The following is a 25,267-nucleotide window of genomic DNA, read 5'->3' on the forward strand; positions in this document are numbered from 1 at the left end:
AGTAAATTTGATTTGTTTTCTAAGTTTTGTACCATTTTTAATGGAAATTCTTAACGCCAAGCTAGGTTGGGGTCATTTCCCTGCTTTGGGATTTTTAGGTTAGCCATGAGGATAACGTCTGGTCTCTGCTGGATTAGAGATTTTAGATTCTGTAGAGTTGTTGAGTGTGAAAACCTCCGTCGCTCGGTTCATCCACGGATGAGCCTGCAAAAACCGAGTGAGTACAAGAGAGTTGGTGTGGCTCCGGCCGGGGACTCTCCGACGCTCAAGTCAGGTCTCCAGTGCAACAGCATAATAGCTAGTAAAAAGTGAGATGAGCGTTTGATCTCCATACCTGAGCATTTATAGAGGGAGATGAGGCGGTTGGAGGAGTCCTTGTATGGTAAGAGTCCTCTGTTGGTAGGGCTCTTCCGCGCAGGGCGGAGTGGAGAGTTATCTTCGGGGTCAGACTCTTATTAAGGTAAGAGTCCTATTGGGAGTGCGATTCGGTATTGTGATGAGATCATAGCTTGATCCTTATCCCGCGATATTCGGGTGGTGCTGACGTGGCATCACGATCCCCGGTGAGGCGTTATCAGTGCTTCTGTGGAGAGCTCGGCCTCAGTGCTCAGCCTCGGCCTATATGACCTGAGGGTCACCTTCGGTTGCGTGTGAGCTCGGCCGCACTATGGGGTTCTGATCGCTACTAACTTGAGTAGGCTCGGACCTGGGGGTCGGCGAATGGCTAGCTCGGCCGTGATGGGTAGATCTTTTGCTCCGCCTTATACTGTCATCGTGCCGCGCACTCAACGCTTGGCCGAGTTCTAGGCGAGGCGCGTGCTCGGCTGGGTGCTCGACCCCCAAGGGGCGGAGTGTCAAATCTGGTGGTGACCGGGTCGGCCCGGCTCTGCATGGCTTGGTTCGGTTCCTGGATTATCCTCAGTTCGGCCACATGGCAGCCTCTGATTGGTGAGGTGGTTTTATGCCTTATCATAGCTCCCCCACTCATCAGGGGTCGGCTCAGCACTGATGAGTGAAATTTCTCAGTCCGCTCGGCTGTCCCTCCTTGTGATCGAGCCGAGCTTGTTTCATCGATGATTTGATGTTGTATGGTCTAACAGTTGGGGTATCAAGGCCACGTCACTCGGCCTCATAATGGTGCTCAGGAATTCGAATCGTCTTTTGATCTGGATCATTAAACTGCGCCAAACTCTCCTCGGCCTTCTGATCGCTTCGGCCTAGAGGCTATAAATAGGCGACTCTTCTTTATTCATTCTTCACTGTTTTAAACGTTTGAGTGCTCGGCCAACTCAGAGTCTTCAGCTCGTCCAGTATTCAGCGTGCTCAGCTCCCTGCTCGCTCCCCCACCATAGACCTTTTGGGCTCTACTTCGGATGAGCCCGTTGTAGCAGAGCCTCGTCAGGCCGACATAGCTGAGGCCCCCCTACCCATGGAGTCTGGCCAGGAGGCCCAGCCAAGCCGCGAAGACTGAGCCGAGAGCTCGGGGTCGTCTTCCTCAAACGACGATGAGTCAGATGAGGAGAAGTCTTCTCAAGAGGGGGTCGGCTCGATCGATTCTTCCAACGACGTTCCCAAGCCAGAGGAAGGTAGTGTCGGCACAGTCTCAAGTACAGTCACCGAAGCTGACCTCCCGCTCCTTAGAGCCACTTATGCCATTCCCGAGGAGATCAAGCTCTGAGCCCCAAATTTTGGGGAGATGGCCTGCTTTATTCGGCTTGGCGAGGTGGCCTTGTCTGAGATTGCGTTCAAGTACGCCTTCAGGCTTTTGGTGCTCGACCTGGTGGACCAAATTCTAGACCACTTCCACCTATCCCCAGGTCAGCTGGTGCCGAACTCGTGGCTGACGTTGCATGGCTTCCACGTCCTCTTCTGCGAGATGGGCCGAGCTACGAGTGTGGCCCTTTTCGCTAGGGTTTATTTTCTAAAGAAGTCACCGGAGAAGGGGTGGTACTACTTTACCCGCCGAACTGGGAAGGGGTCGGCCCTGATCGACCATAGGTTTTTGGTCGGGACGCCAACCTCCAACAAGCATTGGAAGCCTCGGTTCTTCTTCGCTTCCATCCCGGACTGCCCCTTCTGAACTGAGTGGAAGGAGATCTACCTGGGCTACATGAATAGGGTTCTGACCCTGAATGAGAACGAGCTGTCCTCGCTCAATCTGATTTGCCAACATCCGCCCTTCGATGTCCTGTAGCTCCTGAACGAGGGGTTTCTTCAAAGATGGAATCTGACCCCTGGTGGGATATTCGAGCCGAGCTCATTACTTATAATTTTTCTTTTAGCTTGCTCTGATTTTTCTTTTTCTTCCTTTTGCAGTGGTCAAAACCATTCCTCCAATGGACTCGGCTCGGCTCACGGCTGAGACTCTCACGAAGCGAAGGAAGAAAGCCATTGACAAGAAATCCCGAGGCGAGACCTCGAAGGCCCTTAAGGGCAAAGCTGTGTTGCTGAGCCCGACGGGGGCAGTGGTCGCCCTTGAGGCCGAGAAGGGCAAGGCTCAGATGAGTCCCACCTGGAAGGGGAAAGGTTGAAAGGGCGAGATGAGCCCGTCGAGGGACCCCAAGCGCCATAGGATCTCCGTTAACCTGACGGGTGGTACCCCTCCGCCGGTCGCCTCGCCCACAGATATTTCTCAATTGGTCTTAGGGAGGACCTCGGCCAGCAACACTCCACTTCAGCCGAACTGGCATCTTTTTCCAGGGGACTCTGCCCTGACATTGGCTGCGCATGCCAAGGAGTGGCTAGACGCAAGTCGGCTCCCCAAGGATAAGGAGATGCTCAAGAAGTTATCCGATCCCGAGCTCCTCTCCTCCCTGTTCCAGGACTTCAACATGATAAGCTTCTGCTCGGCTCCTACTAATTGGTCCGACCTAATGGGCTCGGCCTAATTCTTGCTCGGATGTCTTTTTGTAGGGCTTTGCCAAGGCGGTGGAGACCATGCTTCGGTTTGAGCGACTTCTGACCATAAACGCTTCTCTCGAGGTTCAGGTCGAGAAAGCCAACGAGGATGCTCACGAGGCAGTCCTGACGCGTCGTGAGATTGCTGGGAAGCTCAAAATCATTGAGACTGAGGTCGAGAGCCTTAAGGTGGAGGTGGCCAAGCACAAGGACGAGGCCAAGGCTTTGAGGGGTTAGATTGACCAGGCCAAAAAGAAGTCTGAGGCCGATTTGAAGCGTGTTCGGGTTGAGGCGGTGACCGACTACCTCATGTCCGCAGAGTACGCGGAGGTGTGCCATAGCGTAAGGATGCCTTCAAATGTCGAGGGCTACGACGGAGGATGAGCCGACCTCCTGAAGGAGATAAAGGCTGCCTACCCCACCCTCAACCTTTCTCTATTCGACGATGATGGAACCACCGTGGCCGAGGAGTTGGGCGAAGATGTCGGGGTGGAGGTTGACCAGGTCGGCTTGACCGAAGCCACCCCAAGGGACGAGCTCACCCCTATTACCGAGGACGCTGTCGAGGATATAGCCGCCAAGGACCCTGCTGCTGTGGAACCCCTTGATACCACCAAGCTCTAGACTTTTTCTTTTTCTCTTGATGTGCATATCCCAATGCTTGGGGTTTTGACAGCTCTTTTTTTTTTTAATTTTTTTTAATGTACTGAGCCGACTAGCTCCTCCTTTTTGTAACCGTGACGAGCTCCTCGGTTTTTAATGAATGAAATATTTTTTCTTCCAAATTTGGCTAAGTGTATGAGCTCAGCAATTGTCTCTTTCCTTTTTGTTGATGTTATTCTATTCGCCCAAGCACCGAAGCTGAGCGGCTCCTTTGGTCGAGGTCAGGAACTTGGCTGCTTCTTGTAATGCTGCCTTGGGTGGTCGGCTCAACCTGGTCGTCATCCTTTTTGTTGATGTTATATCCTTGGGAAGTTTCCCTTTTGGTTTCTACTGATCAGCTCGGGTCAATTGCCGTACTGATGGCTGTGCGTCCGAGCCACCCTTTGCGGCCGAGCTTAATGCCTTAGAAATTTTTTCTTGGTTGTAGGCTCTGTTCGGCTCAGCCTTGGAGGGAGTTTAAGTTTCTTGGTCTGCCCGCCTATGAGGGCCAGTCTTGCGACCTTGTTGCCGACCTATGAGGGTCGATCTTCAGACGTCATCCAGTCTATGAGGACTGGTCTTATGACCTTATTGCCGACCTATGAGGGTCGGTCTTCAGACGTCGGCCAGTCTATGAGGACTGGTCTTATGACCTTGTTACCGACCGATGAGGGTCTGTCTTCGGACGTCAGCCAGTCTATGAGGACTGGTCTTATGACTCGACGTTTTTAGGCTCAGCATACGTTTGTAGATGTGGGAGGAACTCAATTTATTGAATCAAATTGTTTGGCTGAGGCCAGGTACATTTGGATGTGCTCGCTCGGAGCCGAGCTGAGCTAAATACTTTACTGAAAAAATTTCTTCAAATTCTCTGAGTTCCAAGGCCTCGGTACCTTCTTGCCCCCCGGAGTCTGCAAGCGATACGTCCCTGGGTGAATTTGCTTAGAGACTATGTACGGTCTCTCCCAATTTGGTGCTAACTTTCCTTACTGTCTTGGTTGGGACGCGTTGAGCTTTCTGAGGACGAGGTCTCCTTGGTGAAAATGTCGCTCCTTCACCCTCGAGTCGTAGTACTTTGCCGTCTTCTGTTGGTAAGCTGTGTTCCGAAGCAAGGCGTTCTCTCGGACTACATCGAGAAAGTCGAGGTTGGTTCTAAGCCCATCTTCGTAGGTCTTCTCATCAAAGTTGAGCACACGGTATGATGACACTTTGACATTGACGGGAGTGAGGGTTTTGGTTCCATATGCTAGCCAAAAAGGACTCTCCCCGGTCGGTGTTCTTATGGTTGTACGATATGCCCATAGGACGTTCGGCAGCTCTTCCACCCATCTTCCTTTGGTTTCATCCAATCTTCTTTTGATCCCCACAAGTAGTGTTCTATTCGACACCTCCACTTACCCATTAGCTTGTGGATGAGCTACCGAGACCGGGCAAAAATCGATGTAGAAGTGCTAGAAGAACTCTCAGAAGCTCGGATTATTAAACTGTGCACCATTGTCAGTGATGAGCACTTTGGGTAGTCCGAACCGATAGATCACCTTGTCTCAGAAGAATTTCTCCACGCTCTTCTCAGTGATGGTGGCCAGGGGCTCGGCCTCAACCCACTTAGTGAAGTAGTCGATGGTAACGACCACGTATTTTCAATTTTCGGAAGCCGGGGTGAAGTCTCCAAGTATATCCATCCCCCACATAGTGAAAGGAATTGGACTCAACATAGAGGTCAGCTTTGTTACAGGTCGGCTTGGCACTAGTGTGAAGAGCTGACACTTCTCGCACGTCTTCACATACTTCATGGCCTCTTCTAGCATTCTCAGCCAGTAGAACCCTTATCGAAGTATCTTATATGCTAGAGCTCGGCTGCCTATATGGCTCCCGCATATTCTTTCATGCACTTCGGTCGAGGCGTACTCATCCCCTTTCGGTCTGAGGCAGTGGAGGAGAGGAGCCGAGATAGCTCTCTTGTATAATACGTCATCGATCATTGCATACTTGGCGGCTCGGATCTTAACTTTTCTTGCTTCATCGTGATTCTCTGGGAGTTGATCATTCTCCAAGTAGTTGATGATCGGGTCCATCCAGGTCGGCCCATCTTCCTCAATGTGTTTGACACTTTCTTCTTGTAAGGAGGGCTTCTCAAGAATCTCTATGTATATCGATCGGCTTAGATTTGGGAGGTCGGCCTCGGCCAACTGTGAAAGGGAGTCAGCCATAGCATTTTCTTGCCTTGGTATTCGGGTCATCTCAAAGTGTTCAAGCTCAGAGATCAGTGATCGGGCTTGGCTCAGGTACGCCATCATTCTTTCATCTTTAGCCTCATATTCATCGTTGACTTAGTTGACCAGAAATTGGGAGTCACTTTGGACTTTTAGTCGCTCAACGCCTACAGCCTTGCTCACTCAGAGCCCGGCTAGAAGGGCTTCGTACTCGGCCTTATTTTCGAGGCTGGGAACTTGAATCTTAGGGCGTATTGTACACGAAAGCCCTCGAGGCTGACTAAGATCAGCCCAGCTCCACACCCGGTGGAATTACTTGAGCCGTCTACATTCATGACCCATGAATGTTCGGCCTCAGGTTTGGCCTCAACCTCTCCCATTGGTTTGGCTTCCCGCTCCTCCAGGTCAGGTATTGTGCATTCCGCTATGAAGTTCGTAAGAGCTTGTCCCTTTATCGCCATCCTCGATTGGTAGCTTATGTCATACTCGCTCAGCTCTACAGCCCACACGATCAACCGGCCTGACACATCCAGTTTATGCAATATCTTTTTGAGTGGCTAGTCTGTCAATAAGGCTATCGGATGAGCTTGGAAATAGGACCTCAGCTTTCTTACGGCCGTTATTAGGGCGAAGGCCACCTTCTCAAACTTGGAGTACCTTGTCTTGGTGTCGACGAGGACGTGGCTGATGTAGTATATGGGCTTTTGTGCTCGGCCATCCTCCCTGACCAGCACCTCGCTAATTGTGATTGGGGTCTCGGTAAGGTAAACTTGGAGTTCTTCTTTAGGCTCGGGTCAGGAGAGTAGAGGTGGATTCTCCAAGTACTTTTTCAGGTCTTCAAAAGCTTGTTGGCACTCGTCAGTCCAATTAAAATCCTTCGGGCTTCAAATGTTCTTCAAAGTTTTGAAAAATGGAAGACACTTGTTGCCCGACCTCGACATGAACCATGCTAACGCAGCGACTCTTCCATTTAGCCTTTGTACTTCTCGGATCGTCTTCGGAGGGTTCATCTCTTGGATGGCCCTGATCTTCATCGGGTTGGCCTCGATGCCCCAAATGGAGACCATGAAGCCAAGGAATTTCACCGAGGTTACGTCGAAAGCTCACTTGGCGGGGTTCAACTTTATTTGGTTTTTCTTGAGCACGTCGAAGGCCTCTTCCAGGTTGGCTAAATGATGCTCAGCCTTCAAGCTCTTCACCAACATGTCATCTATATAGACTTCCATGTTTCTACCGATTTATGCCTGGAATATGTAGTTCACCAACCGCTGGTACATTGCTCCGGAGTTCTTCAAGACAAACGGCTTGACCTTATAGCAAAAATTTTCTTGGTCGGTTCAAAAAGTCGTGTAGGACTAGCCCTCTTCGTGCATTAGAATTTGATTATAGCCGGAGTGCGCATCCATAAAGCTCAGCATCTCGTGCCTGGCAGTGGCATCTATCAACAGGTCGATCCGAGGTAGTAGGTACTCATCTTTCAGGCATGCCTTGTTGAGGTTGGTGTAGTCGACGCACATCCTCCACTTCCCATTCTGCTTGGGAACCATGACGACGTTCGCCAACCAAGTTGGGAACTTTTCTTCCCGGATGAACCCTGACCATTGGAGCTTCTCCACTTCCTCTCTGATCGCGGCTTGTCGATCGAGAGCATAGTTCCTTCTCTTTGGTTGGATCGGCTTTCGGCTCGGATCCACATGGAGTTGATGCTCTGCTACGTGCCTTGGTATGACCGGCATGTCAGCGGCTGACCAGGCGAAGACGTCGGCATTCATCTTTAAGAAGTTTTTTAGCCGATTCCTTTGTTCTTCGCTCAGCAATGATCCGAGTTGTACTGTCTTCGTTGGATCTTCATCGCTGAGGGAGAATGGGATGAGGTCTTCTACTTCTCTTCCGCATCTTTCAGTGAGCTCATCTCGCTGGTCTTCAGGGAGGTGCCCGACGCACAATGCCATTCCTCTGACATTTCCTTTGTTTTGCTTGATAAAGGTGGCGTAGCACTCTCGGGCCTTCTTTTGGTCACCTCGGATCTCACCAATACCGTTCTCAGTGGGGAACTTCATCTTCAAGTGTATCGGCGTGATAATGGCTTGAAGGGTGGTCAGTGATGGGAGACCGAGTATGGCATTGAAATCCACCATCGACCGTACCACCATGAATTTGACTTGGGTCGTCACTTGACATGGAGCTTGTTCGGATGTGACTAGTAAGTCGATTGAGCCCTTGATTGTGGCGGCGGCCCCCGAGAACCCATGGAGGGAAGTTCCTTCTGGCTTGAGTGCATCATCGCCGAAGCCAAATTGTTGATACGCATCGAGCGACATGAGGTCCACAGATGCCCCTGTGTCGACCAATACCCGATGAACGGGTCTCTTCGTAATTTCTACCTGTACCACCAAAGCATCATCGTGAGGAAAACATATACCTTCGAGGTTGACTTCGGTGAAGAAGATTGTCGCCTCGGACTTTGCATTTTTGCTCGGCATCTCCGCGACCCCGATGAACCGCGCACTCGCCTTGGCCTTCCATGTGGATTCTTATCCTGGGCCTCCAAGGATAGTGGATATGGGGGCTCCCTTGTCACTGCTCGGCCTGGATCCATCATCTTTCTTTTTGGTCCTGTCTTTGGCCTCGTCGTGCTTGGCTCTTCGTCATCTTTCCTCGGCTCGGCCTTTCTCTTGTCGCTATCCTTGGGTCGCCTACCTCCACGTTCTTCTCGGCCTCCTTTGACATATCGCTTCAGGTTCCCAATTTTATCAGCTCTTCAATTTCTCTTTTCAGCTGATAGCAATCCTTGGTGTCGTGACCAGTGTCCTTGTGAAATTGACAATACTTGTTAGGATTTCGAGATGACCCGACTTGCATCGGTCGGGGTCGGCGGATGTACCTGCCGTCCTGTATTTGCATCAAAATCTCCTTACGCGAGGTATTTAGTGGGGTATAATCGGGGCTCTAAGCTCGGTCTGATCTCTCGGCTCGGCGATCAGTCCTGGGTTGCTTTTCCTCCTTGTGGTCATCGGTCGTCAGCCTTTTCTTCTTGGTTCTGCCTTCATTCCCTTTTTGGGCTTGGAGCACCTCCGCCATATTTACAAACTTATTGCACCTCTCCAAGAGCTCGACCAGGGTTTTGGTCGGCTTCCGGGCCAAGTCCTTGATGAGGTCCATGTTAGCGAGCCAGTTGCTCATCGTAGTATGGGCCATGGCCTCATCCAAATCCTTGATGTCTAAGGATTGTTTATTCTAACGTGAGATGAACACTCGGATCGACTCATCAGACCGTTGCTTCACACTGAGGAGGTTGACTGGCATCTTCTTGTGTTTCATACTACTCTGGAAGCGCATGACGAAGGCTCGACAGAGCTGAGCAAAGCTTGTTATGGAGTTTGATGGTAACCAGGAGAACCATGAGGTTGCCGCGCCCTTGAGAGATGCGGGGAAAGCTCTACAAGAGACAATCTCAGTTCCCCCGTACATGGTCATCATCATATTGAAGTAGTTGATATGATCCATCGGGTCGATCGTCCTATCATACAGGTCGAAGGGAGGTGGCTTGAACCCGATCGGTAGTGGCGCGGTCATGATCTCGGGAGGATAAGGGTGTCGTCCGACCAAGGAATAGGCGTTCGGGGTTGCCTGTTTCTTAAATCCCTCCACTTGCTAGGCCAAGTCTCGTAGCCGCTTTTCCAATTCAATTTCAGGTGCTCGATCATTCGGCTCATCCACCTGGTGTAAATTATCCTGTTCATTCGGCCAAGGTCGACCATTTTGTCCTTCAGCTCGCGAAGGGCAGTCCCGTTGAGGTCGGCCATTCTGGTCTGCTCGGTCAGCATCACCCCTCCTTATTCTTCTTTCCACCTGGAAATTGGACCCGCGGGGACTTCTCGGCTGCTCTTCTCGGAGAGGCAGGCTTCGACACCGGGGGGCTACCTTTTGTTGTTCTCGGTGTGCCCTCAACTGTCCGTTCTCTTTGAGCCGGCCTAAAAATACCGATCTTCTCGTTACCGATGCCGCTGGTTCGATCTATCGCCCGATCCTTGGGCTCCGGTGATGCTCCTGCTCATCCCACTGAGCATTCCTATTGGGACACGAGGGAGGAGTTTTCTGACAGGGTGGATGGGACGACGCTGCTCGGCTTGGCTTGGCCCAACGCCGACCACCATTCTACTGTAGGTTTCCCTTGATGAGCGCTGGTGCCAAGGGGGGTGCGACTGGTGGTTGGCCTAGCAACCCGCCCTGGGCCATCTGTCCCATGAGAGTTTGCAGCATCTCATTAGTGTGCAGTAGCTGAAGCTGAACGTCCATGACTTGTCGGTTGTTCGCCGGGGCTTCCGGATCCGAACTTCCAGGCCTGGGTGGTGGCAGCGACAAATTCAGCCCTGGATGGTTCGGATTGGCCCTCGGCCGTCCTTCTGCTATCGTGTCCAACACACTTCTACCATTCCCACCATCCACCAGGGGAATCGGGTTGGCTGCGGCACCCACGTTAGCCTGCGCTCCTTCCCCTCGTGGGGGTCTTTCGGTCGTGCCTTGCCGTGGCATGTCAGGGGGTGGCGAACGTCTCGCTTGCCTATCAGGTTGCAGCTTATCCCCGAGGGAGCGGAGCCGTGCTGTCCTGATCTTGTTTGCACCACCATTGTCTTCACTCATTGGATTGGGAGAAATGACGATGACTAGTTGACGTCGTTCCCACAGATGGTGCCAAATCTGTTGCTTGTGAAAACTTCCGTCGCCCGGTTCGTCCACGGATGAGCCTGCAAAAATAGAGTGAGCACAAGAGAGCCGGTGTGGCTCCGGCCTGGGACTCTCCGATGCTCAAGTCAGGTCTCTAGTGCAACAGCGTAACAGCTAGTAAAAAGTGAGATGAGCGTTTGAGCTCCATCCCTGAGTATTTATAGAGGGGATGAGGCGGTTGGAGGAGTCCTTGTATGGTAAGAGTCCTCTGTTGGTAGGGCTCTTCGCGCGGGGTGGAGTGGAGAGTTATCTTCGGGGTCAGACTCTTATTAAGGTTAGAGTCCTAATGGGAGTGCGATTCGGTATCGTGATGAGATCGTGGCTTGATCCTTATCCCGCGATATTCGGGTGGTGCTGATGGAGCATCGCGATCCCCGGTGAGGCATTATCGGTGCTTCTGTGGAGAGCTCGGCCCCAGAGCTCGGCCTCAATGCTCGGCCTCAGCCTATATGACCTGAGGGTCGCCTTCAGTTGTGTGTGAGCTTGGCCGCACTATAGGGTTTTGATCGTGGCCGACTTGCGTAGGCTATGACCCGACGGTCGACGAACGGGCAGCTCGGCCTTGATGGGGAGATCTTTTGCTCCGCCTTGTACTGTCATCGTGCCTCATACTCAGCGCTCGACCGAGTTCTTTGCTGGGTGCTCGACCCCCGAAGGGCAGAGTATCAAATATGGCGATGACCGGGTCTGCCCGGCTCCGCACGGCTCTGTTCAGTTTTTGGATTGTCCTCAGCTCTGCCACATGGCAGCGTCTAATTGGTGAGGTGGTTTTATGCCTTATCAAGAGCAATTCTAGTTTGGTAGTAAATTGGAAGGAAAATGAGGAAAAGGAGAAGATGAAAATGCAGAGAATTTAAGGAAACAACAGTTTCCAAAATCTCAATCCAAACCATGTAGGTTTAAGTGTTTAATCGAGATCTAAGATTTTGTTTTCAATCCAACAGTATTGTCAAGAACAGAAAAGAAAAACAAATAAGGAAGAAAGAAAGAAGAATGAGGATGCGAAAAGTGAAGCAACAAAAACATAGAGAAAGAGTGGATCGAACCTGACTTCCGCTGGGTCCTTCGGCAAGGCGACAAGTGAGACGAAGAGGTTGTAGAGGTTCTTCAAGGGAAAGGTGAGAGTCTCGAACCTGGAGAGGCCTCACGAGGTTGCAGATCCAGAGAGGAGAGAGCGTGGTCTGATTTTGAAGAGGTTTTGAACTCCGGCAGGCTCGAAGTCTCTCTCGCACACATGTTTTGAACTCCAGCAAGTTCAAAGTCCCTCTCACACACAGGTTTTGAACTTCAGCAAGTTCGAAGTCCCTCTTGCACACAGGTTTTGAACTCCGACAGGCTCGAAGTCCCTCTCGCACGCAGGTAGCAAAGGTAGAGAGGAGAGAGAGAATAGCGGGAAAGAGGAGAGTAAACGAAAAGTTTGTTTTTAGGAAATGTAAAAAGTGATTTTTAAAATGGACAGTAGGATTAGTTTTATCCACGTGGCGACCATCGGTGGAGGAATTGGAGGGTGTCAGAATTGGAGGAGATAAAAATCCAAGGTGTACCTCCCATAGTCATCCAGTAGGTTTGCCCAAATGTTTTTTCCAGTAGAATTGTAACACTGAAAAGCATAGTAGCTACTAACGCTCATCTCTGGGAGTTTCAATGATATCTGGAGGACTTCAGTTGTTCCTATGTAAGCTCTGAGGTTGGTGCTGTTGTTGTTCCTAGCCTCGCATGTAATACGATAAAAACTATCATTAGAACCCATGAAGCAACCTTCTCTAATGCCAAATGGGTAGGGAATGCTTACATTTCCACATTTTTCTTGGCAGCCCGACAAGGTTAGAGGTGGAACTGTAATGGCAGTTGCACCGAAAGATGGTGATAGAAGACTAATAAGAAGCAAAATCAGAGTCATGGTTTCAATTATCTTTTTCAGTTACTTCCCTTGAGTTCCTTTTGTGGGGTTTAAATAACCTCAAGTCTTTTAGGCAAAGAGGATCGGCTTTGCTTATCCTGTCATGGAAGCAATTAATTTAGGAATTGATCATGGAGTTGCTAACCTCCTATGGTATGAAACTTCTTCTATTGACTTGGCGGGCAAAAACTACACAATGAACTGTGGGAGGATAAAATTTCCACACCCCATATAATAAATGATTACAAGAATATATCAAGGGCTAGGATTATCCTGAAAGTCTGAAACTCCCCTCCAAGCAACCTACCCACATCTCCATAGTGTTCTATTTCTTTACGTATTCAACACCTACGGAAGAAGATCTCGTACAGGTTTAGTTACTAGCTTCACGAACTCGAACAATCTCTCTCATGATCTTCGAATATCTTGAAAGGTTTTTTCACAAAGAAGAACTCCACACCACAAATCCCTGGGAAGAGATGGAATCCCAAAGAGAACACAATACACTGGAGAGAGGGAGAATTTGGTTTCTCAGATGATCTGGTCTTAGGGTTATAGACTTTCTATTTAAAGATAAAACCCTAAGACCCCTGCCCCTATTTAGACTTCCATCGGGAATCGATCAAAGGGGGGGTGGAAGAGACCTAGCCACTTAAGTGGCTGGTTCTCTCCATGCACAATGGGTCGGGTCGGGTCCGGCCTGCCCCTTGTGAGCGGCTTGGACCAGGCCTGGCCCATGTTTAATTTACATCTCCCACTCACCCACATGGGACACATCAGTTTAACTATGCATCCAAGTCTCTCTCAATTGTTTAACTCTTCATACAGGAAATGGGGTGTGCGACCTATCGAGATAATACAGGGTAGGAGTACTATATCAAGCTTCCATCTAACCAACATAGTACATCACTCACAAATAATCTCGAAATACCCCAAACAATCCAATTACACCAGATCTAGCACTCTTGATCCCTCATGATGAGTAGTGCTAACCCTTTGTATGCAATGTACTCATGACTACGTTGATCACAAATATGATAAATCACCCAGGCAATGAGTAACAAAACAAGGTATAATGTCGGATGGTTTTCCCTGAGCCCCTCATGTCAATCTGATTATTTCCAATAGCTTTCCCAATCGCTTTCCCAATCGCATCATCCATGATCCTAAGGATCCTAAGGAGTACGTCAAAGTAGCATCATTGGGTGTCCTCTTCATGACATTATCTCAAGTAATAAGGATACTGAGGGATTAAGATAATCCACGTGGCTCACACAGTGATGAAGCAGGGGTCCATTCAGTCACTCTCACTATCGGTCGGTAATAGCACATGCAGTATGATATGTATGCTATGGCACAGCTCCCACTGAGGTGGGGATGTCACTTACGAAAACATAAACACCATACAGATCTTAGTCTAGTCTCTACTTCAAATACCTATCTTGATTTTCTAGCACAGCGCAGTTACCCTCATGGTTTTTACCTAAAAGCTCACATCCGGCTTTCCATAGGCTATATAGAAGTGTGGTATCTTCTAAGTTGGACCGGATAAGGTCTCATTTTAGCTCTAACTAAGATGCCTTGAATTATAAATGTTTATAGGCTCATCTTGCTTGCTATCTACAAGCGCCAAGCTAGTCACCCGTGTGAGTGGGTTGACTCAATGCCTGGTGACATCTTTACAATAATGAATGTAGACACACAACATTGCTCAAATAATTATTCTTATTAATAAATGTAAGAGGAATACTAATAAATGTCCATCCATAAAAGTATCCCAAAAATACACATCAAATCCACCTGAGTCCCAGGTTCCTAACATGACTAGGAAAACATCTCTAGCAATGGGATTAGTCAAAGGATCAATCAACATATTGCCAGTGGAGATATGCTGCAAAACAACTTCACCTTGCATGACTATGTCTCGAATCTAGTGATATCATATGTCAATGTGCTTGGCTCTATCGTGAAACTTGGGGTCCTTCACAAATGCAAGCGTTATCGTGCTATCACAATGTATAAGCACAACGTTGTTTGAGTGAGCAGAAACACTACGTCTCTACAAGAACCTTCTGAGCCAAATGGCCTCCTAAACTACTGTCGAACATGCAACATACTCCAATTCCATCATGGATAGGATGCAGGTCTGTTTCTTGCTACTCCAAGTAATAGCTCTGCCTCTTAAGACAAATGCATACCTTGAAGTGGATTTGCGCTCATCTCTATCACTAGCCTAATCAACATCACTATAGCCTCTCAGTCTCAAGTCTGAACCATTGAAGGTGAGCGAGAGGTCTGTAGTCCCACGTAGGTATCAAAGGATTCTCTTTACTGTCTGCCAATGAACTTGTCCTGGGTTACTCTGATAACGGCTGACCATGCCAACAACGAAGCATATGTCTGGACGCGCACACACCATCCCATACATCACTGCTGCATAGGGTAATTTGGACATTTTGGTTTCTTTCTTCATCAGTCTTAGGGCACTGATCTAGGCTCAAAAGTGCATGCCTTGTCCATTGCAGTGTCTATGGGTTTTGAGTTGTTCATATAGAATTGCCCCAGGACTTACTTTATGTAAGTTTCTTGAGACAAACTAAGAAATCTCCTAGTGTGGTCCCTCACAATCTCCACATCTAACACAAAGTTGGCCTCACATATGTCATTCATCTCAAAAGTAGAGGATAACCACTCTTTAGTGGTGACAATCAACTCAATGTCATTCCCAACCAGTAGGATGTCATCAACATACAATGATAGGATAAGGAAACCTTCCTTGGACCGTTTAACATAGATGTAGTGGTTTTCTTCAATCATGTCAAAACCTATAAATGTAATGGCATGATGAAATCTAATGTACCACTATCTAGACGATTGCTTATAGCCATAAATGGAACATTTGAGATGGCATACTTTACGCTCTTGTCCCTTCACCTCAAAACCCATGGGTTGAGCCATGAAGATCTCCTCGTTCAGTTATCCATTAAGAAAAGAAGTTTTAACGTCCATTTGGTAAAGTTCCAAATTCAATTTTGCAATAATGGCTAGAATGAGGCGTATAGAGGCCATTCTCACCACAGAGGAGAACGCCTCATCATAGTCTACACCATCTCTTTGGGTATATCCCTTTGCCACAAGGCGTGCTTTATATTTGTCGATTGAACCATTTGCCTTGTACTTAACCTCAGGACCCATTTATTCCCTGTGGCTTTGAGTCCAGGCAGAAGGTCAACTAACTCCTAGGCTTGGTTCTTACTTATAGAACTCAATTCATCTTCTATAGCAGCTTGCCACATTTCCTTAGCTGAAGAGGAGAGTGCCTCACTTATTGAGGCTGGCTCATCCTCATCCCTTGGAACACAAACGACGATGTCCCCTTAAATCTCAAAACGATGACAGGGAACATGTCCACATGCGCTCCTGCTTGAAAAGGGATCTTGACCTTCGGGCTGTGCGCTTTCACTAAATCGCGCACTCCCATTGGACTGATGATCACTCTCACCTTCTTTGGCGATCTCATGATGTGTTATTAATTCTTCACCTTCACCAAAAGTAGGCAAAATGTTTTTGTCAGTCTCTAACTCGAAGAGATCAAGATCTCCGTGTTGACCTAGTGTGGACCTAATGGCATTGTTGTCATTATTGAAAACTTGATGGAAAACAAAGAGCTTAGAAATATGCTTAGCTGAATTGCAAGTTGGAGGCAAGAGGACAGAAAGCATGTGAGCCTCCAAAGAATAATGAGCCTGGCATGTGTGCTACCAATGAGTTGATAGCAAGCATTACCATGGCATGATCAGCTGAGAAAAGAAATAAATAAAAAAAACATTCATGTAAGACAAGACTCCATAGCATTGCATACTTTAGGGTAGTAATTCATTCTATAGGACATTCATGCATATTCATTCATGTTCTCTCATGTAAGACAAGACTCCATACCATTGCATGCATAACATTGAGGTGTGTGAGTTTGGCACCCTGTCACAACTGTTGGACTGTCCAAATAGCCTCTGCATTTATACTTTGATATAAAAACATCTCTCATGCCAGTGGTTATGAGGTTTTACGCTTAGTTTGCAATATGGCTGGTAGGGTTGTACAGGCTATGTTCTTGGGTTGACATGTGATTTTTACAACTGGCAGTGGTTTTGCTATTCTAACTGTCTAACAATGTCTATTTGAGTATTTGTGGTTTGTCCAAAGTGTTTTATAGGTAAAAAGGTCCATAGAAAGCTTCAACATAGCTCACCATACTTGAAAGTTAGTTGAGTATGCTTCATAGTGTTAGATCAGTCCTACATGTTTTTGAAGACAATTGGGCATGGATATTGAAGGATTGAAGGCTTGAAATGATGAGGACAGCAAGGATTTTTACTACAATTTTTTTTGGGATTTTTTGAAGAGAAAGAGGAGAAAGAATGTGGACCCCACTTGGGTGCCACGTGGCAAGGTGGCTTTGCCACCCTGGCAGACCTTGACCAGCAGGGATGACAATGATGCCACCTGGGCAGCTTGCTGTGCACAGGTGTATGGCACTATGGCACCACCCCTGGGCAACAGCCATGGCACCATGGCACCACTCGTGGGCAGCAACCAAGGCACCAAGGCACCAAGGACCCAAGGCAGCAAGGCACCAGGCCTATAGGCTTGAGCATAGCATCAGCCGCAGCACCCAGAAGCTAAGCATGCATGCGCAAGGGGCCTCACGATTGATAGCAGGCACAAAGTTCTCTTGGGCATTTTGTCAAACAGAAGGTGGGGGCTGCTTCAATGTTGAAAAAATTCCAAGTTTTTCAAAACCATGCTCTCTGGAATGCTACTCTGCAGAATTTTAGTGAATTTTTTGGAGCATCACATGGGGATTCCAACCGTAAGGATGTGAAGCCCACGTGACAAGGAGTGGGAGATAAAAATCTCATCTTTTTATGACACGTGTACAGATCACGGATGAGTCATCGTTTGTCCAAAAACGCTACAAGGTGAATGGGTGAGATTAGTTCTTAAATTGGTTTTAAAATCCTATGTTCTAATTGGCTGATTTAAGTATCATATAGTATATGAGCGTTGTATGTTATCATTTGAAGATCTTACGGCTCTGATTGATTGATCTGAGGTTTGATCGACGGCTATGATGGAAGATACTAAATCAGCCTTTCACAATTAAGCACATGCGAAATTGGTACACTTAAGTGATGACTTCTCATTGGTGGATCGAGAATCTAATCTGATGGTTCTGTTTTAATCTCATATCAAAGATGAGGATCCAACGGTGGCGATCGCATGTGCCTCCAAAAATGTCTCCGTGCATAAGTTTGAATTAAGCTAATGATCTCAGCCGCAGATCTGTCCTAATCCGATGGCCTAGATTAACCGAGACTTTGACACGGTTTTTAAAGCACTTGGGGTTCAATTTTCGAGATGAATACAGATAACCTACCCAAGGTTTTTCAACATTTTGAACACGCTGGTGCTCTCAGATTTTCGTTTTGACGCTTTCATGGTGAGATTTTGATATATCAATGGAGAAGAATACTTTTACTATTATTTAATGCATGGGGAAGCATGTATGAGCATGTGTGAAGGTTTCAGAAGCTATAGTGGGCTTTCAGGAGAACATCTGTAAGGTTAGATATCTCTCTAAAGGTATTTAATTTTGTCAAAGCCCTACTTTGGTGTAATAGGCCATTTGAGCATGTTTTAGTGTGGGGTTTTTGGGTGAGTATTTTTTAATCATATTTGTAAGGGGGACTTGAGTTATATAGTTCCTGAACCTAGGTCATATGGTTCTACAGCCTGTGTAATAGGGTTGGTAGTTGGGAATAATTCTTTGTTCCCGTATAATCGGAACAAAATTAGACCTGAGTAATACGGTCTTAATCAGTGTAATTTGAATCATTGATTAGTGGAGAGTGCAGAGCGAAGCACAAAACCTGTGATTGGTATTTGCTCATTGGATGTAGGCCATTATGCCGAACCAAGTAAATCCTAGTGTTATAGTTGCATATTGTTTCTTTGAAGTGCTTTTATTTTGCAGAGTGGGTGTGGTTCATTAGTAGACCTAGCCACTATCTTGTGGTGATAGGTGGGTGGCCATATGACTGTGTGTTTGCAAACTGGTAAACAATTGGGAACCCGCCAGCCAGGTAAAGTGTTGGTCTGGTCAGGTCAATTAAACAAGAAAATTTTAGTATACACAGATTCACCCCCTCTCTGTGTTGAGTGTCATTCATCAATTGGTATCAGAGCGAGGGCTCAACCACAGTCTAATCGACAATTGAGAGATCCATTTCAGAGGAGCGCAATTTGACTTGATTCAATCATTCCTGCCTTCCTTCTAATTTGATGCTAATAGCAGTACAAAACTCATGGCCGTCAATAGGTTGAATTCTTGATCGAGCAAATCAATTAAGAATTCCTATATTTCAACCCTCTAGTAAATAAATTCCCTCTGGCATCGGATACGGTATATCGATCATTTCTCCTTCGGTCCAATCAGTTCAATTGGGAGTTGCCCCTCTCATATCAGCATACCTCCTTGGCCGAGATCTAATGTGATTGTCTCCCACAACTAAGCTTCCCCGACCCTACCTACCATTCCTGTGATTCAATAAAGAAGTAGGCAAAGCTGCTGATAACTACCATCCTTGGGGGATATTCAATCCTATCAATTCACCTGCCCCTGCGTAATAGATAAAAACACCGAAAGAGGCAACTTTTCTCAGTAATGGATTTCCTATCCCGGGTGCTCAAAGCCTATCGGTGCCCCTAAGCTTGTTGAATGAGTAATGCATCATGAAGAGGAAGAGTCTTTGTCTTTCCTTCCTTTATCTATGAATTCGAACTCAAAAAATCATTCTTCGAGCAATTTCCGACTCATCCATTATGTCTGGCCATAATGACTGGGTTCTCATATCAATATATATGAAATTCGAGACGCCAGAAACAGAATCGACTGACGAGGTAGAAATTAAAAAATTTGAGAACAACTTGAAGGCAATGAATGCACTTAAGAGTGCACTAACAAATACAGAGCTTGCAAAGGTCATGGATTGCAAGACAACCAAGCAATTATGGGACAGGCTCAAGGGTATTGCATGAAGGTGATCAGAGGGCCAAGAAATCCAAGCTTCAAGTTCACAAGGCAAAATTTGAAGAATTGAAAATGAATGAAAGTAAAGACATTCAAGCTTATATGGTGAGAGTCAATGAAGTTGTCAACGCCATCAGAGGTTTGGGTCACACATTGAGTGATTTGGATATTTGTCAAAAGATTCTCAGATCACTGCTGTCCAGATATGACTCCAAGGTTTCAGTTATTGAAAATCATGATGATATAGACAACTTGGCATTAGATGTTTTGCAAGGAAAGCTGAAGGCTTATGAGATGAGAACTGGGAAAGGTAAAAGTAGCTCTAAAAATAAAGAAATGGCTTTCAAGGGTAAGAAGAAGCAATTCAGAAAGAAGAAAGTCTTCATTTTGAAGGAAAGTAATGAATCTTCAGATAGTGAAGATGAAGAGGATTCTGACAATGACATCAATGAATGCCTATTCATGGCATATGAAATCAAGGAAAATGAAGAAAAAGAATCACTTCAAAGCCAGATGAAGTTGAAGCTGAAGTGGACTTGGAAGGAGAATTCGAAGAAGGTCTTAGCCTCGAGAAGGAGCAAAAGAAGAACAAGAAGCTGACCAAGCTTTGCATGATGCAAGAGAAAGAGATAGAGGCCTTGAGAGAAAAACAATCCCTTTTGAATGACCTTGAGACTTAGTTGGCTTTCAAAGTTACACAGTGCAACAAGCTAACTCAAGAAAATAAAATTCTCCAAAGTCAAGTTGAAGAACTCAATGAACAAATCAACATTTATGAGGCTATATGGGAAGAGTTTGAAGAGCTGAAAAGAAGGTAAAAGAGTACAAAGAAGAAGCTGACTCATAGGACATGCGGCCCACTCAATCTGAACCTAAGGGGCCAACTGAAATCCTAACCAAAATCATTAGCAATCAGAGACCAGTTGGTCTGAGATTTGGTTTGGGATTTGATCCAGGTGAGACATCCAAGCAAGGTGAGCAAAGGAACAAAAAGTCAGTAAACCAACCCACTAAACAGAAACAGAAAAAGACAGTGTATGTGAGCAAGGCAGCACCATTGAAGATAACAAGAAGGCTTCAAATGCAACTATTGCATCTACTAAGGGGGAGCAACGGTCAGGAGGTTAGGGTAATGCTTTTCTATCACATAAGATTAACCATACATATCAAAGGCAAAATGTGTGGCCAGATAGGAGACAGAAAGCAAGCAATACCCATAATGGTCAGCAAAGATTCAAGCAACAGGCCAGTCAAAGCACCTTCTTTCTTGGATACTGTTTCAAGTGCAACATGTTTGGTCACAAGATAGCAAACTGCAAGTTCAATATAAGACCAATAAATTTCTCAGGTAAACACACATTTCTTCCATTTATGCAAGTTGTGGAATGTCAGAAATGCTACAATTATGGTCACAGTGCAAAAGACTTCAAATTACCATCGAGAGTCATGCCAACCAACAAGAAAGTCAAGAAAGTTTGGAGGAAGATAGCAAAAAAATCTGATTATGATACATCTTTGGTAGTCCAAACAGTTTTTAAAACTCAAGACAGACCTATGCCTTGGATATTGGATAGTGACTGTTTTAGTCACATGACTGGTGATAAGAGGAGATTTGTCAATCTCAATCAATATGAAGGAGGATCAATCAAGTCTGGCAACAGTGAATGTGCCAAAATAGTTGGTAAAGACATAGTTCACCTTGGTGATGGAAAGGAGAAGACTTCAGATGTCTTGTTTATTTCTGGCTTGAAACATAATCTACTCAGTATCAGACAGATGTGTGATAAAGGTAACAAGGTAATTTTTTATATGGCTGGCTGTGAGGTTAGAAAAGCATAAATTGGGAAGTTGGTTGCTACAGGTGTGAAAACCTCAGGTAATTTGTATGCTTTATCAGAAAGTAAAGGAGGTTCATGCATGATAAGTCAGGAGGAAGAGCAGTGGTAATGGCATAGAAGGCTTGGACACATTGGTTTTGATAATCTGGTGAAAATCACTTCTCACAATGCTATCAGAGATATACCCCAACTCAAGAAGCCCTCTAACACTATCTGTGCATCATGTCAAAGAGGGAAATAGATAAGAGTACCTCACAAGTCCAAAGAGTATCACTCCAAGATGCCTCTAGAGCTAGTTCATATTGACCTGTGTGGACCTACTGGGACTCAAAGCATCAGTGGTGAAAGATACTTCATTCTTCTAATCGATGATTATAGTAGGATGAAATGGGAGCAGTTTCTAAAGCATAAATCTGAAGCTCTGGATAGATTTAAGGTATTTAAGAAAAGGGCTGAAAATGAAATTGGAAGAAAAATTCAATGCCTTAGATCTGACAAAGGAGGTGAATACACTTGAAGTGCCTTTGATGATTTCTATTATAAGCATGGCATCAAGAGACAGACTTCAGCAGCAAGAACTCCACAACAAAATGGAGTTGTAAAAAGAAAGAATAGAACTATTCAAGAAATGGTAAGGACAATGCTGATAGAGAGTAATCTTAGTAAGAGATACTGGAGAGAAGCAGTGCACACAACTGTGCATATTCAAAATAGGTGCATGTTGAGAAAACATAAAAAGAAGACACCATATGAACTTTGGTTCAAGAAGAAGGCAATTGCAAAGTATTTCAAAATTTTTGGCAGTAGATGTTTCATCAGGAACACTAAGCAGAACTTGGGTAAGTTTTAGGATAGAGCAGATGAAGGCATATTTGTTGGCTACTCAATCAGAAGCAAAACCTATAGGTGTTTCAATAAAAGGCTTGGAAAGATAGTTGAGAGCACTGATGTTACTTTTGATGAGAAAAGAAATATTTACCCTAGTCAGGAGAAGATGGATCCTTCAGCTGAGATAGAGATTTCTGATAATGAGAGAAAGCAAGCCAATAATGAAAAATCAACATCTGAGAATGTGGCTTTAGATCACTCAGAATCTGAAAATGAAGAGGAAGAAATTGAAAGAAGGCACATAACTGCAAGATAAGAGAGAGATCACCCTCAAAAGCAGATCATAGGTGATCCTACCACTCAGGTTTAGACAGATTAAAGCTTCCAGTTACTACTCTTTACTATCCCTTATTGAACCCAAATTTGTTGAAGAAGCTAGCAAAGACTCAAGTTGGGTTAAGGCAATGGAGGATTAGCTAGATCAAATTGAGAAGAACAAGACTTGGGAACTTGTCCCTAGACCCACTGGAAAGAATGTCATTGGTACTAAATGGGTATTTAAGAATAAGTTAAAAATGACAAAGGAGAGGTGGTAAGAAATAAAACAAGGTTGGTTTGTAAAGGGTATGCTCAAGTTGAAGGAGTTGACTTTAAAGAAACTTTTACTCCAGTAGCCAAACTTGAGGCTATTAGGATGTTTTTAGCACTTGCAGCCTATAGGAAATCAAGGTTTTTCAAATGGATGTCAAATCAGAATTTTTGAATGGAAACCTTGAAGAGGAAGTCTACATTGAACAAACTGATGGTTTTTAGATATGCTTCTATGGTTTGCAGGCTTAGAAAAGCCTTATATGGGTTTAAGCAAGCTCCTAGAGCTTGGTGTTCTAAGTTGGACACCTACTTGTATGATATTGGGTTCAGAAAAGGAATGGTGGACAATAATCTATACATAAGGACAGTTGATAGTTGCATCCTAGTGGTGGTTGTGTATGTAGATGACATCATTGTTGGAGCTCACAAGGCTGAAATCTGCAAAGAGTTTGCTGATCTGATGCAGAAAGAGTTTGAGATGTCCATGCTAGGAGACTTATCTTTCTTCTTAGGCCTTTAAGTCAAACAAATGAAGACAGGCATTTTCATTTCTCAGAGCAAGTACACTAAGGAGATGCTGAAAAAGTTCAACATGGAAGATTGCAAGCGAATAACAACTCCTATGATGACAAGCTACAAATTGAGCAAGAATGATGACTCCCCTCCAATTGATCACACCATGTACAAGTCCATGATTGATAGCCTATTGTACCTTACAACCTCTAGACCTAATATTCTCCAAGCAGTGTGTATGGTAGCAAGATTCTAAGCTTGTCCTAAGGAAACTCATGTGATAGCAGTAGAGAGAATTCTCAGATATCTGAAGGGTAGCTTAGACTATGGTCTCTGGTATTCAAGGAATGGTTTTGAGTTGACAGTGCCTATTCAAATGCAGATTGGGCAGGTTGTGTGGATGACAGGAAGAGTACCAGTGGAGGTGCATTCTATCTTGGAAACAGCTTGGTGGCATGGCATAGTAAGAAGCAAGACTCAGTCTTTCTCTCTACAGCTGAAGCAGAATATATATCAGCTACTTCTTGTTGTACTCAACTCTTATGGATGTTACAAATGCTAAAGGATCTACATATAAAGTAGTCACTGCCAGTACTGTTACATTGTGATAACACCAACACCATTAACATATCCAAGAATCCTATCATGCATTTAAGGACCAAGCATATAGCCATAAGGTACCATTTTCTATAAGAAAAGGTAAGCAGTGGGGAAATCCAATTGGATTATGTTCCAATAGCTGAACAGGTTGCTGACATCTTCACCAAACCCCTTCCAGCATCTACATTTGCATATCTTAGATAGAAATTGGGTGTAGTATCCTCTCCATCCTCCTAAAGTAATTATATTACTTTTTTACATAGTCCTACATTAGCTTAGGGGGAATTAATCTTTCTTCATATTTTTATATTTGCATGTGTCCCTTTGGTCTTGTTGTCAAAGGGGGAGAGAGATTAGCTAGTGTGTGTGTTGCCAACAATGCCAAAGGGGGAGATTGTTGACCTAGTGTGGACCTAATGGCATTGTTGTCATTGTTGGCAACTTGATGGACAACAAAGAGCTTAGAAATATACTCAACTGAATTGCAAGTTGGAGGCAAGAGGACAGAAATCATGTGAGCCTCCAAAGAATAATGAGCCCGGCATGTGTGCTTCTAATGAGAATAATGAGCCTAGCATGTATGCTTCCAATGAGTTGATAGAAAGTATGACCAATGCATGATCAGTTGAGAAAAGAAATAAAAAAAAAAAAAACATTGACAGAAAGCATGACAAATATATGTTCAGCTAAGAAAAGAAAAGTAAAAGCAAAAATAAGATGAGGACAGAAAGCATGTGTGCCTATCCCCTCCTTGCAAAGTAGTTGATGTGTATGGATATTGCTGAATTCAATCCATTATCCTTGTCAATGATGCTTTATGTCAAGTGATGTCTAGGTTGTATAATATTTCTTAGCTTGTTTTGGTTGCATACTTTAGGGTAGTAATGCATTCCAGAGGGCATTCATGCATATTCATTCATGTTCTCTCATGTAAGACAAGACTCTATAGCATTGCATGCATAGCATTGAGGTGTGTGAGTCTGGCACCCTGTCACAACTGTTGGACAATTCAAATAGTCTTTGTAGATGTACTTTAAAAAAATCTCTTATGCCAGTGGTTATGAGGTTTTATGCTTGGTTTGCAATATGGCTGGTAGGGTTGTACAAGTTATGTTCTTGAGTTGACAGGTGACTTTTAGAATTGGCAGTGGTTTTGCTATTCTAACTGTTTAACAATGTCTATTTGAGTATTTGTGGTTTGCCCAAAGTGTTTTACAGGTAAAAAGGTCCATAAAAAGCTTCAACATAGCTCACCATACCTTGCAAAGGCTAAAATTCAGCAAAACAGTCTTTGGTGGGTGTTTGACTTCATTTGAAGGCTTTCACAAGCTCTCCAATGCTTGAAGGTTAGTTGGAAGTATGTTTCATAGTGTTAGATCAGTCCTACATGTATTTGAAGATAGCAAGGGTTTTTATTGAAGGATTG

The sequence above is a fragment of the Telopea speciosissima genome, chromosome 2, assembly GCF_018873765.1.
Source record: "Telopea speciosissima isolate NSW1024214 ecotype Mountain lineage chromosome 2, Tspe_v1, whole genome shotgun sequence".
In the NCBI taxonomy this organism is placed as follows: domain Eukaryota; kingdom Viridiplantae; phylum Streptophyta; class Magnoliopsida; order Proteales; family Proteaceae; genus Telopea; species Telopea speciosissima.